The sequence below is a fragment of the Phyllostomus discolor genome, chromosome 2, assembly GCF_004126475.2.
Source record: "Phyllostomus discolor isolate MPI-MPIP mPhyDis1 chromosome 2, mPhyDis1.pri.v3, whole genome shotgun sequence".
Lineage (NCBI taxonomy): Eukaryota > Metazoa > Chordata > Mammalia > Chiroptera > Phyllostomidae > Phyllostomus > Phyllostomus discolor.
Window position 1 is genome coordinate 147,187,892 of NC_040904.2, and position 10,190 is coordinate 147,198,081.

Consider the following 10,190-nt stretch of genomic DNA (forward strand, 5'->3'; position numbering starts at 1 on the left):
TAATTTTCTAAAAATTATACCTACTTATAATTATGCCTAATTTAAATATATTCTATGATTTTCTTTTATTTATGTGATTATAATTATTCATCACAAATTTATGAGTATTTAAGGAAAATTATTTATGGTCAAAAATGTGATTTGCTAGTTCTTGGTTGGGAGATTTAAAAATGCTGCATGTTTAAAACCCAATGGAGAGCTTCAATCTGAGTCTTGGCTTCTCACCTTCCTCCCTGAACATGAGCTTCAGCACATGCTCCAGCTTCTCCAGAAGCTACTGGACCCTGAGACCTGCACAGTCACCCAGCTACTGGGTCTGGAGGACCAGCAGCTCCACCAGCATTTATGCAGGTGCCAGGGGGCTTGGGCACTTGGATCTCCATGTCCTGCTCCACCAGCGTGTGGGGCAGCTGGGGATCTGGGGTCCTGGCTGCAGGGATAGCCAGGTGTCTGGTGGGCATAGTCGGCATCCATAATGAGAAGGAGACTATGTAATGCCTGAATGACTGCCTGGCCTCCTACCTGAAGAGGGTGAGAAACCTGGAGGCTGATAATCAGAGGCTGGAGATCAAAATCTGGGAACACTTAGAGAAGAAGGGACCCCAGGTCAGAGACTGGGGGCATTATTTCAAGACCATCGAGGACCTGAGTGCTCAGATCTTTACACATTCTGGGGACAATGCCCGCATCGTTCTGCAGATTGACAATGCCCATCTTGCTGCTGACGACTCCAGAGTCAGGTATGAGACGGAGCTGGCCACGTGCCAGTCTGTGGAGAATGACATCAATGGGCTCCGAAAGGTCATTGATGACACCAGTATCACTAGGCTGCAGCTGGAGACAGAGATCAAGACTCTCAAGGAGGAGCTGCTCTTCATGAAGAAGAACCACGAGGAAGAAGTAAATGCTCTACAAAACCAGATTGCCGATTGACTGTGGGTTGATCGTGAAGTTGGATGTCCCCAAATCTCAGGACCTGGGCAAAATCATAGCAGACATCCTGGTCCAGTATGACTAGCTGTCTTGGAAGAACCGAGAGGATCTGGACAAGTAATGGTCCAACTCAAGTACATCAGATTGAAGAGATCACCACTGTGGTCACATCGCAGACTGCTGACATAGGTGCTGCTGAGATAACACTCACAGAGCTGAGATGTACCATCCAGTCATTGGAGATCGACCTGGACTCAATGAGGAATCCGAAGGTCAGTTTGGAGACCAACCTGAGTGAGGTGGAGCCACGATGTGCCATGCAGATGGAACAGCTCAATGGGATCCTGCTGCACCTGGAGTCAGAGCTGGCCTATATCCAAGAGGAGGGGCAGTGCCAGACCCAGGAACATGAGGCCCTGCTGAACATTAAGGTCTGGCAAGAGACTGAGATTACCACCTACACTACCTACTGGAAGAAGGAGAGGACTTCGATCTTCTTGATGCCCTGGACGAGAGACCCTCCTTACTAACCATCTAAAAGACCACAACTAACAGGACTGTGGATGGCAGAGTGGTATCTGAAGTCAATGACACCAAAGGTTTGAGGTACTAAAGGCAGCAGAAGTGGGGCATCCCTTGGCAGGTCAGGAAACCAATGAAGAGTTCATTGAAAGATTAAAAAATCCCAATGGAGGTTATAAACAAGGTCATGGTAATTCAATTTTTACATTGTAACTTTAATATAAATTTATATAGCCCATTTTTAATTTAAAAGGCTGCTAATATATGCTTCTTAATAAGTTTGTAGCACCTCCATCACCTCACATAATTACTATTTTTTGTGGTGAGAACATTTAAGATTTATTCTCTTATCTGCTATCAAGTATATAATATCAACTGTAGTTTATCATAGTCACCATGTTGTATATTGTCTCCAGAACTTATTCTTTAATTTTTTTTTATTTTTATTTTTTAAATTACTGTTTAATTTCAATGTTATTTAGTATTAGTTTCAAGTATATAGCATAATGGTGAGACAATCATATACTTTACAAAATGTTCTCCCAAATTCTGGTTCCCACCTGGCACCATACATAGTTATTTCAATATTATTGACTATATTTCCTATGCTGTACTTTACAGCCCCATAACTATTTTGTAACTACCAATTTGTACTTATCAATCCCTTCACCATTTTTACCCAGTCCCCAGCTTCTCCCCCCTCTGGTAGCCATCAGTCTGTTTCTCTGTATCTACGAGTCCGTTTCTTTTTTGTTTGTTCATTTATATTGTTCTTTAGATTCCACATGTAAGCAAAATCATCTGGCAATTGTCTTTCTCTTACTGATGTGATTTACTTAACATTTTACCCTCTAGGTCCATCCATACTGTGGCAAAAGGTTCATTTTTAATAAAAATTAATTTTTATGGCCTAGTAATATTCCATTTTATGTATGCACCACCACATTTTTTTCCACCCTTCTATTGGTGCACACTGGGAGAGTGAGCGTTGCTTCCAGAGCCTGACTCTTATAAATAATGCTGCAATAAAAACAGGTGTGCATGCAGGGTGGGGCAAAGGTGGGTTTACAATTTTTGAGTACACAAAATAGTTTATTCTCATAATATTATTTATTAACTATTATATTATTTTCCAAATGAACAAATACAAACCTACTTTACCCCCACCTTATATTTCTTTTGAATTAGTATTTCGTGTCCCTTCAGATATATACCCAGAGGTGAGATTGCAGTGTCATAAGCCATTTCCTCTTATAATTTTTTTAAAGATTTTATTTATTTATTTTTAGAGAGGTAAGGGAGGGAGAAAGAGAGAGAGAGAGAAACATCAATGTGTGGTTGCTTGGGGGTCATGGCCTGCAACCCAGGTATGTACTCTGATTGGGAATCGAACCTGTGACACTTTGGTTCACAGCCCGAGCTCAATCCACTGAGCTACACCAGCCAGGGCCTTTTTTAATTTTCTGAGCAACTTCCATAGTGTTTCCCAAAGTGGCTGTGCCAGTCTGGATTTCCACCAACAGTGCGTGTGGGTTCCCTTTGCTTTGCATCTTTGCTAACACTTATTGTTTGAATAAGATTGTTTGGATGAAACTGAGCATTGTGCTAAGTGAAATAAGCAAGCTAGGCAGTGAAAGGCAAATAACATATGATCTCACCTACAAATGGAACCTAATCAACAAAACAAACAATCAAACAAGAACCAAAGACATGGAAATAAGGAACAGACTCACAGTAACCAGAAGGGATGGGGGAGGGGGATAACTGGGTAAAGAAGAGAAAGGTTCAGGTCAAGCAACATGTACAAAGCAACCATGGTCAAGGACAATAGGGTGGGAATTGTCTTTGGGAGTGGGTAAGAGAGAGGAACAGGGGAAAATGGGGACAACTGTAACTGACCAACAATAAAAAATAAAGTAAAAAAAGAAAGAAAATTATAGGCTCTATATTTTTGGATAGCAACACAGTGTGATATGTTTAGAGCCTACATACCTTTATTCATGTTGCTTCCACCTCCAGAAATGTCTTTCCACATAGCATGTATTTCTTAATTGTTAAATTACAGTTGTGCCCATTTTCCCCTGATTTCTCTCCCTTGCCCTACATACCACCTACCTCCCACATTCAATCCTCCCCCTGCTGGTTGCCTTTGTCCATGGGTCTTTTATACATATTCCTTGACTTGTCCCTTCCACTTCTTTCCCTTGTTACCCCCATCCTCCCTTCCCTCTGGTCTCTGTCAGCCTGTTCTTTATTTCCATGTCTCTGGTTTTATTTTGCTCACTTGTTTGTTTTGTTGATTAGGTTCCACTTAAAGGTGAGATCATATGGTATTTGTCTTTCACAACCTGACTTATTTCACTTAGCACAGTGCTCTCCAGTTCCATCCATGCTGCCGCAAAAGGCAGGAGTTCTTTCTTTCTGCTGCATAGTATTCCATTATGTAAATGTACCACAGTATCTTGATCCACTCATTTGCTGATGGGTAATTAGGCAGTTTCTAGCACTTGGCTATTGTAGATAATGCTGCTATGAACATTGCAGTGCATAGCTTCTTTTGAATTGGTGTTTCAGGATTCTTAAGCGATAGTCCCAATAGTGGAATCACTGGGTCAAAAAGCAGTTCCATTTTTAGTTTTTTGAGGATATTACATACTGTTTTCCACAGTGGCTACATCAGTCTGCATTCCTACCCACTGTGTACTAGGGCTGCCTTTTCTCCACAATCTTGCCAGTACTTATTGTTTATTGATTTGTTTATGATGGCCATTCTGATTGGTGTGAAGTGGGTTCTCATTGTGGTTTTAATTTGCATCTCTCTGATAGCTAGCGATGCTGAGCACCCTTTCATATGTCTCTGGACCCTCTGTATGTCCTCCTTGGAGAAGTGTCTGTTCTGGTCCTTTGCTCATTTTTTAACTGGATCGTTTGTCTTCCTGGTGTGGAGATGTGTGAGTTCTTTATATATTTTGGAGATCAAACCCTTGTCCGAGGTGTCATTGGCAAATATATATATATATATTTTCTTCATGAATTCAGTTTTAAAACCTATACTTTTTTTTAACAATAAGCTTACCACATTCTCTTTTCTGATATGTTCTTTAGAATTCTCATTTAAAACTATTAATTCTTAATTTTTTAAAGATTTTATTTACTTATTTTTAGAGAGGGAAGGGAAGGAGAGAGAGAGAGAGAGAGAAACATCAATGTGCGGTTGCTGGGGGTTATGGCCTGCAACCCAGGCATGTACCCTGGCTGGGAATCAAATCTGGGACACTTTGGTTCCCAGCCTGCGCTCAATCCACTGAGCTACACCAGCCAGGTAATGCTTAATTTTTACAGCAATTCATAAGTCACTTTTAACTTCTTATCTCATAGTTTTCTTGACAGTTACTCAATTCTATATCAATTGTTATGTCATTTAAAGGTTGGGATATTTTTATGTCCCCAAAGAACCTAAAACATTGTAGACAATTAATAAATGTGAAATTGTATGTGTATAAATCATCTTAATATGGCAAAGTAATCTGAATACCAAACTTTAATGTCTTTCTTTTCTCTCTCTCTTTTTTTAACAAAGAATTTTTTAATGGCTTTGCTGAGTATAATTTACAGACCATAAAATCCACCCATTTTGGGTACCTTTTAATGATTTTAGTAAATGTGCGTAGTGTGTAGCCATCAATGCAATGCATTTAAGGACCCCGTCATAGCCCCAATATCTCTTCATGACTTTTCCAGTAAATCCCTATACATATACTGAGCCCCAGACACCAGATATTGGGTTCTGTCAATTTTGCCCTTACCAGAAAATCCATAGAAATGGAATCATATAGTATGTCGTCTTTCTTTTCTAGATTCTTTCATATCACATGATATTTTATAAGAATAATCTACTCAATATGTTATAGCATGTATTAGTAGTTTCTTCTTTGCTGAATTATGAATTTATTTATGTTAATGTAACACATATTGTTTATCAAGCTGCCATTGGTGGATGTTTGGGTTGTTTCTAAATTTCTTTTGCTGTAAATAATGACACTATTAATTTGTATAAAATAATTAGTGGATATATATTTTCATTTCTTTGGAGTACACTCTGAAGAGTGCAGTGGCTAAAGTATAGGATACGAATATGCTTAACTTTTAAAAAATGGCATATTGTTATTGCAAGTAGCTATGCCATTTTATGTTCTCACCAGAAATCTCACTGTGATTGTAATTTTGTGTTTCCCTAATAACTATTGAACATTTTTTATGTGCTTCTTGGTATTCAATGATCTTTTGTGGGGGAATTGTTTATTAAAAATGTTTTGTATATTTTGGTGATAATTTTTAAATTTTTATTTTTGAGTTTCAAGTGTTTTTATGTGCTTTGGATACTGAATAATAGGTTTTTCAAATATTTTATTTCAGTCTGTTGCTTACTATTCATCTTAAAGGATATCTTAATTTTGATAAAATGCTTTCCATCATTTAAAAAGAAATTTTGTGTTTTTTGTGTAACACCAAAGAAATATTTGCTTATGATAAGGTCATGAAGACTTTTTTTCTTATGTTTGCCAGTAAAAAAATACATAGTTCTAGTTATTACATTTAAATCCATAATTTATTTTAACTTGAATTTTGGTCATATGGTATAAGGGAGGGACTGCTGTTTTTGCTTTATGGATATATCAATAGTACTATACCATATTGAAAATAATATTTTTTCTCATTTAATTACAATGGTGCATTATCTAAAATCAACTGACCCTACATCTGAGGGATATTTTTTGGACTGTTTCTTTTGTTCCCTTGTACTATGTATCTATTCTCATGCCACTACTAAAATCTTTAGATTACTTTAGGTTTTATTTGTTTTTTAAATGACAAATCAGAGAGTGTATGTCCTCCAACAATGATTTTTGAAAAACATTTACCAAATGATTCGGTCACTTCAGGTTCTTCATGTTGCTGTATAAGTTGTAAGCTCAGCTTGTTAATTTCTACCTCCCACCACCCTAAAGAAAAGGTACTAGAATTTTGTTAGAGTTTATGTTAAATCTAAAGGTCAATTTGGGAAGAATTTACTTATTAATATGTTGTATCTTCCATTTCATGAATATGGTGGTATGTGTCCAATAATTTTCCTTCTTTAAATTCTGTTGGCAAGGTTTTATACTTTCATCACATATATATATATATATATATATATATATATATCTTGCTTTACTTTTATTAAATAGACTTGTATTCCTAAATATATTATTCTCTTTTGGTACTACTTTAAATGTAATTATTTTAAAGTTCATGATCATATTTATGTTGCAAACTTGCAGAAATACAGTTGTTTTAAGTGTATTGCTCTATTCTGCAACTTGCTAAACTTGTTTACTTGTTCTAATTACTTTTTTGTAGATTTCTTATGATTTTTTACATACAAGATTATTTTGTCTTTCAAGAAAGTTTTATTTTTCCCTTCACAATCAGCATATTGAATATTTCATTCCAGTGTCTACCAGCCTCTATTATTTCTGATGAGAAATTAGACATTGATGTTTCCATTTTTCCCTGTATATTATCAGTAACTTTTTTTCTTACTACTTGGACTTTTTTTTATTGTCTGGGAAATTGAGTGGTTTGATTACTATGTGTCTGAGTATAAGTATTCATTAACTATGACTAATAATTTGGGCCCATTATTTCTTCATTTTTTCTTCCCCTTTCTTTCATTTTTTTTCTGAGACACTCATTACATGTATGTTAAAATCTATGTAATTTTATTCTAAAGATTTCTGAGGTGCTGTTCATTTTCTTTTAAGCTTTGTTCTCTGTGTCCCTTGGAATGGATAATTTACATTAATTTGTTTATCTTTAAGATCATATTTTTCCATCTTCCATCTCAAATCTGTGAATGAGGTCATCTATTCAATTTTTTGTTTTAGTTATTATAATTTTCATTCCTAAAATGTCTATTTGGTCCTATATATACTTTCCATTACTCTCTTGAGAGTCCCAGTTTGTAGCCTCAATGTTATCATATTTCCCTTTAAATATTTAAACATGTTTTCTTTAATTGTTTTACTTATTTATAATAGTTGTTTTGAAGTCTTCATTTACTAATTCCAACATATGAAGAGATGGAACCATTTTGAGTTGTTTTATATTTTAACATTTGGGTGTTTTTGTTTTTATCCCCCGAGGAAGTGTCACACTTTCCTTTTTCTTTATCTATCTGGGAATTTTGCTTAGATCTGGACATTTTAGTCGATATATTATAATAACTTATGTGTTACTGTTCCAAATGTTTTCACTCTCATGTCTAGTACCTTGTCAGGAATTAAATGATATAACCAGACTTCCTCACAATGTTCAGTGGTGGTGATCCCTGCTCAGCTTTTCTCTTTGGTTTTGAGTGGGGAGCGGGCAGGAGGACTAATCCCTATGTCTTCACAGTTTAGCACTCAGCCAATGATTCACAGGGACATTGTGTTCCTGCACCTCAAGCCTATGATGCTCCTTACCTACAGCAAACTAAGACCGTGTGTGGCTTGAGAGACACTTATAATGTCAAAGCCAGGTCTCAAATCTCCCTAGGCTTCTATTTTTTCAGGATCCTCCCAGGTTTCTTCACACCTGTGTACTTTAGAAACTTTCCAGAAATATTTGGAGAGCTCATATTAGAGTTTCTTTTCCTGCCTTCCTGTTAAGTTCTGGCTTCTTCCTCTCACAGATGCTTGGCCTATAATCTCAATATTGGAAAACAAAGCTTTCTCAGTTTTTACAAAACCAAGTCAGCCACATTTAGGCAATAAAACCACAAGTTTTTGCAATCTCTTCTGACCCTCAGCTTCGACTGAGCTGTCCATCTCTTATTTCAAAGTTTTGAGTTTTGCCATCGGCCACAATTAAAACTCTTTTTTTTTTTTTACAATTTATTAATTGAATTTTTTCCATTACCTTTTGTACCCCATATGCTCTTGCAACCCCCACACTATTGTCCATGTCCATGAGTCCTTTCTCCTTTTTGCTCAATCCCTCCACCCTCTAACTCCATCCCAGAGCTGTCAGCCTGCTGTCTTTCTATGAGTCTGCCTCTAGTTTGCTTATTAGTTCATTTTGTTCATTAGGTTCCACAGATGAGTGAAATCATATTGCATTTGTCATTCTCTGACTGACTTATTTTACTTAGCATAATGTTCTCTGGGTCTATCCATGCTGTCACAAAGGGTAAAATTCTCTTCTTTTTTAAATGGCTGAGTAGCATTCTATTGTGCTTCCATATCTTTGCAATTGTAAATAATGCTGCAATAAATACTGGGTTCTAGCTTTTTCTGGTCAAATTGCTGGTAAGTCCTAGCAAGAAGGCTGTAATTTTGCCACCTTCTCATCCAATAATGTTGGAGTTTTGTAGAATAATTGTTGCTCATATTGTTATATGTGTTTGGTTGATTTTCAGTGCTTAAAGGTGATCTTGCATTTTAAATGACTTTTTCCAGTTTTATACTTGTTTATTCAGAAGGGGATCACCTAACCTCATAGTATAATTACCAGAACTTCTAATGGAGTTTTGTTTTTATTAGAAATCCTATTAAAATCAATGTAATAAAGTAGGAAATGTAACAATATTGATGCTATCATTCATTAGAAGAGTAACACTACATCAAAGTAGTGACTTTTAAGTGAAATAGTACCTAATAAATTTATAGGCATCATTGAACACCTAGGTGTCTGGATTGTGTAAGCATAAGTGAGCCTGTGTAGTATATGGCAGACTAAATAATGTAAAAGTATGTTAGTTAAGGTAAAATAACTTACGTGTATGATAAATAATGTAAAGGAACTTTCATGATAAAATATAAAGATAAACCCAGAAAAAGTGACTACATTAATCTGACCTCAAATCATAGTAAAGTCAATTGTGAAAATTACATCTTAAAAGCAAACTACTTGTCAACTTGTGAATAGAACCAAGTTATTTTCTTGCTAAAGCTAAAAATAATTGTAAAATTAAGACAAATGCTGGGTAAACTGACATACAATGAAAAATGTATAAACCTAGTTCCTCATACAAAAGAATCTTTAATGTTGAATGATGTCAAATAATACCTTGTACTTAACAAGCTAATGATGTTGTACTTCATGTTGTGTCATGACATAAGCAATATTATTTCAATAAGATATACAAAATTTTATCTAGAATCCAATAATGTAATTTAACATCTCTGCAGTACTGTAATATAATTCTCAGATTTAGTCCTAATACAATGAACTTACTTAATATTATTATTTATATCTCATATTTTCTGTCATTTAGAACACAATGACCCATTAACTTTTCCAAGGCAGTGCTGGAAAGTGGCAATATAACTTCAGTTTCACCCATCCGCTCTTCCTATATTAGCTTAGGCCACAGAGAGCCCTCTGCCACATAAGTATGGGCATTGCAATTACAAAATTACAATCAGCCTGTATATAAAAGACTTAATTGCAATGCCTTATAAATATTTTTTTTCATTTTAGTTTGAAATCTTGCCAAGTTATTTAAATATCTTGGCCTTGATACCAAGGAATATGGGGTTAATATTATTCACCTATTTTTTAAAATCAAAGTCACACAATTTTTTAAGGGCCTATTTATAGGAGATTACTAAGTGTTTCCTTGTTCCTTGTTTTTAAAAAAGGCTAAGTTTGGGCATTTATATCTTTATTGTGTGTTTTTTTTAAAACTACAAGGAAATAATCTTTTGAGA

General features: G+C 35.6%; 1 pseudogene; it reads left to right on the top strand.

Annotated features, from left to right (window-relative positions):
- Positions 1–203: 203 nt before the first annotated feature.
- LOC114513679 lies at positions 204–1,546 on the top strand (annotated as a pseudogene).
- Positions 1,547–10,190: the final 8,644 nt, after the last annotated feature.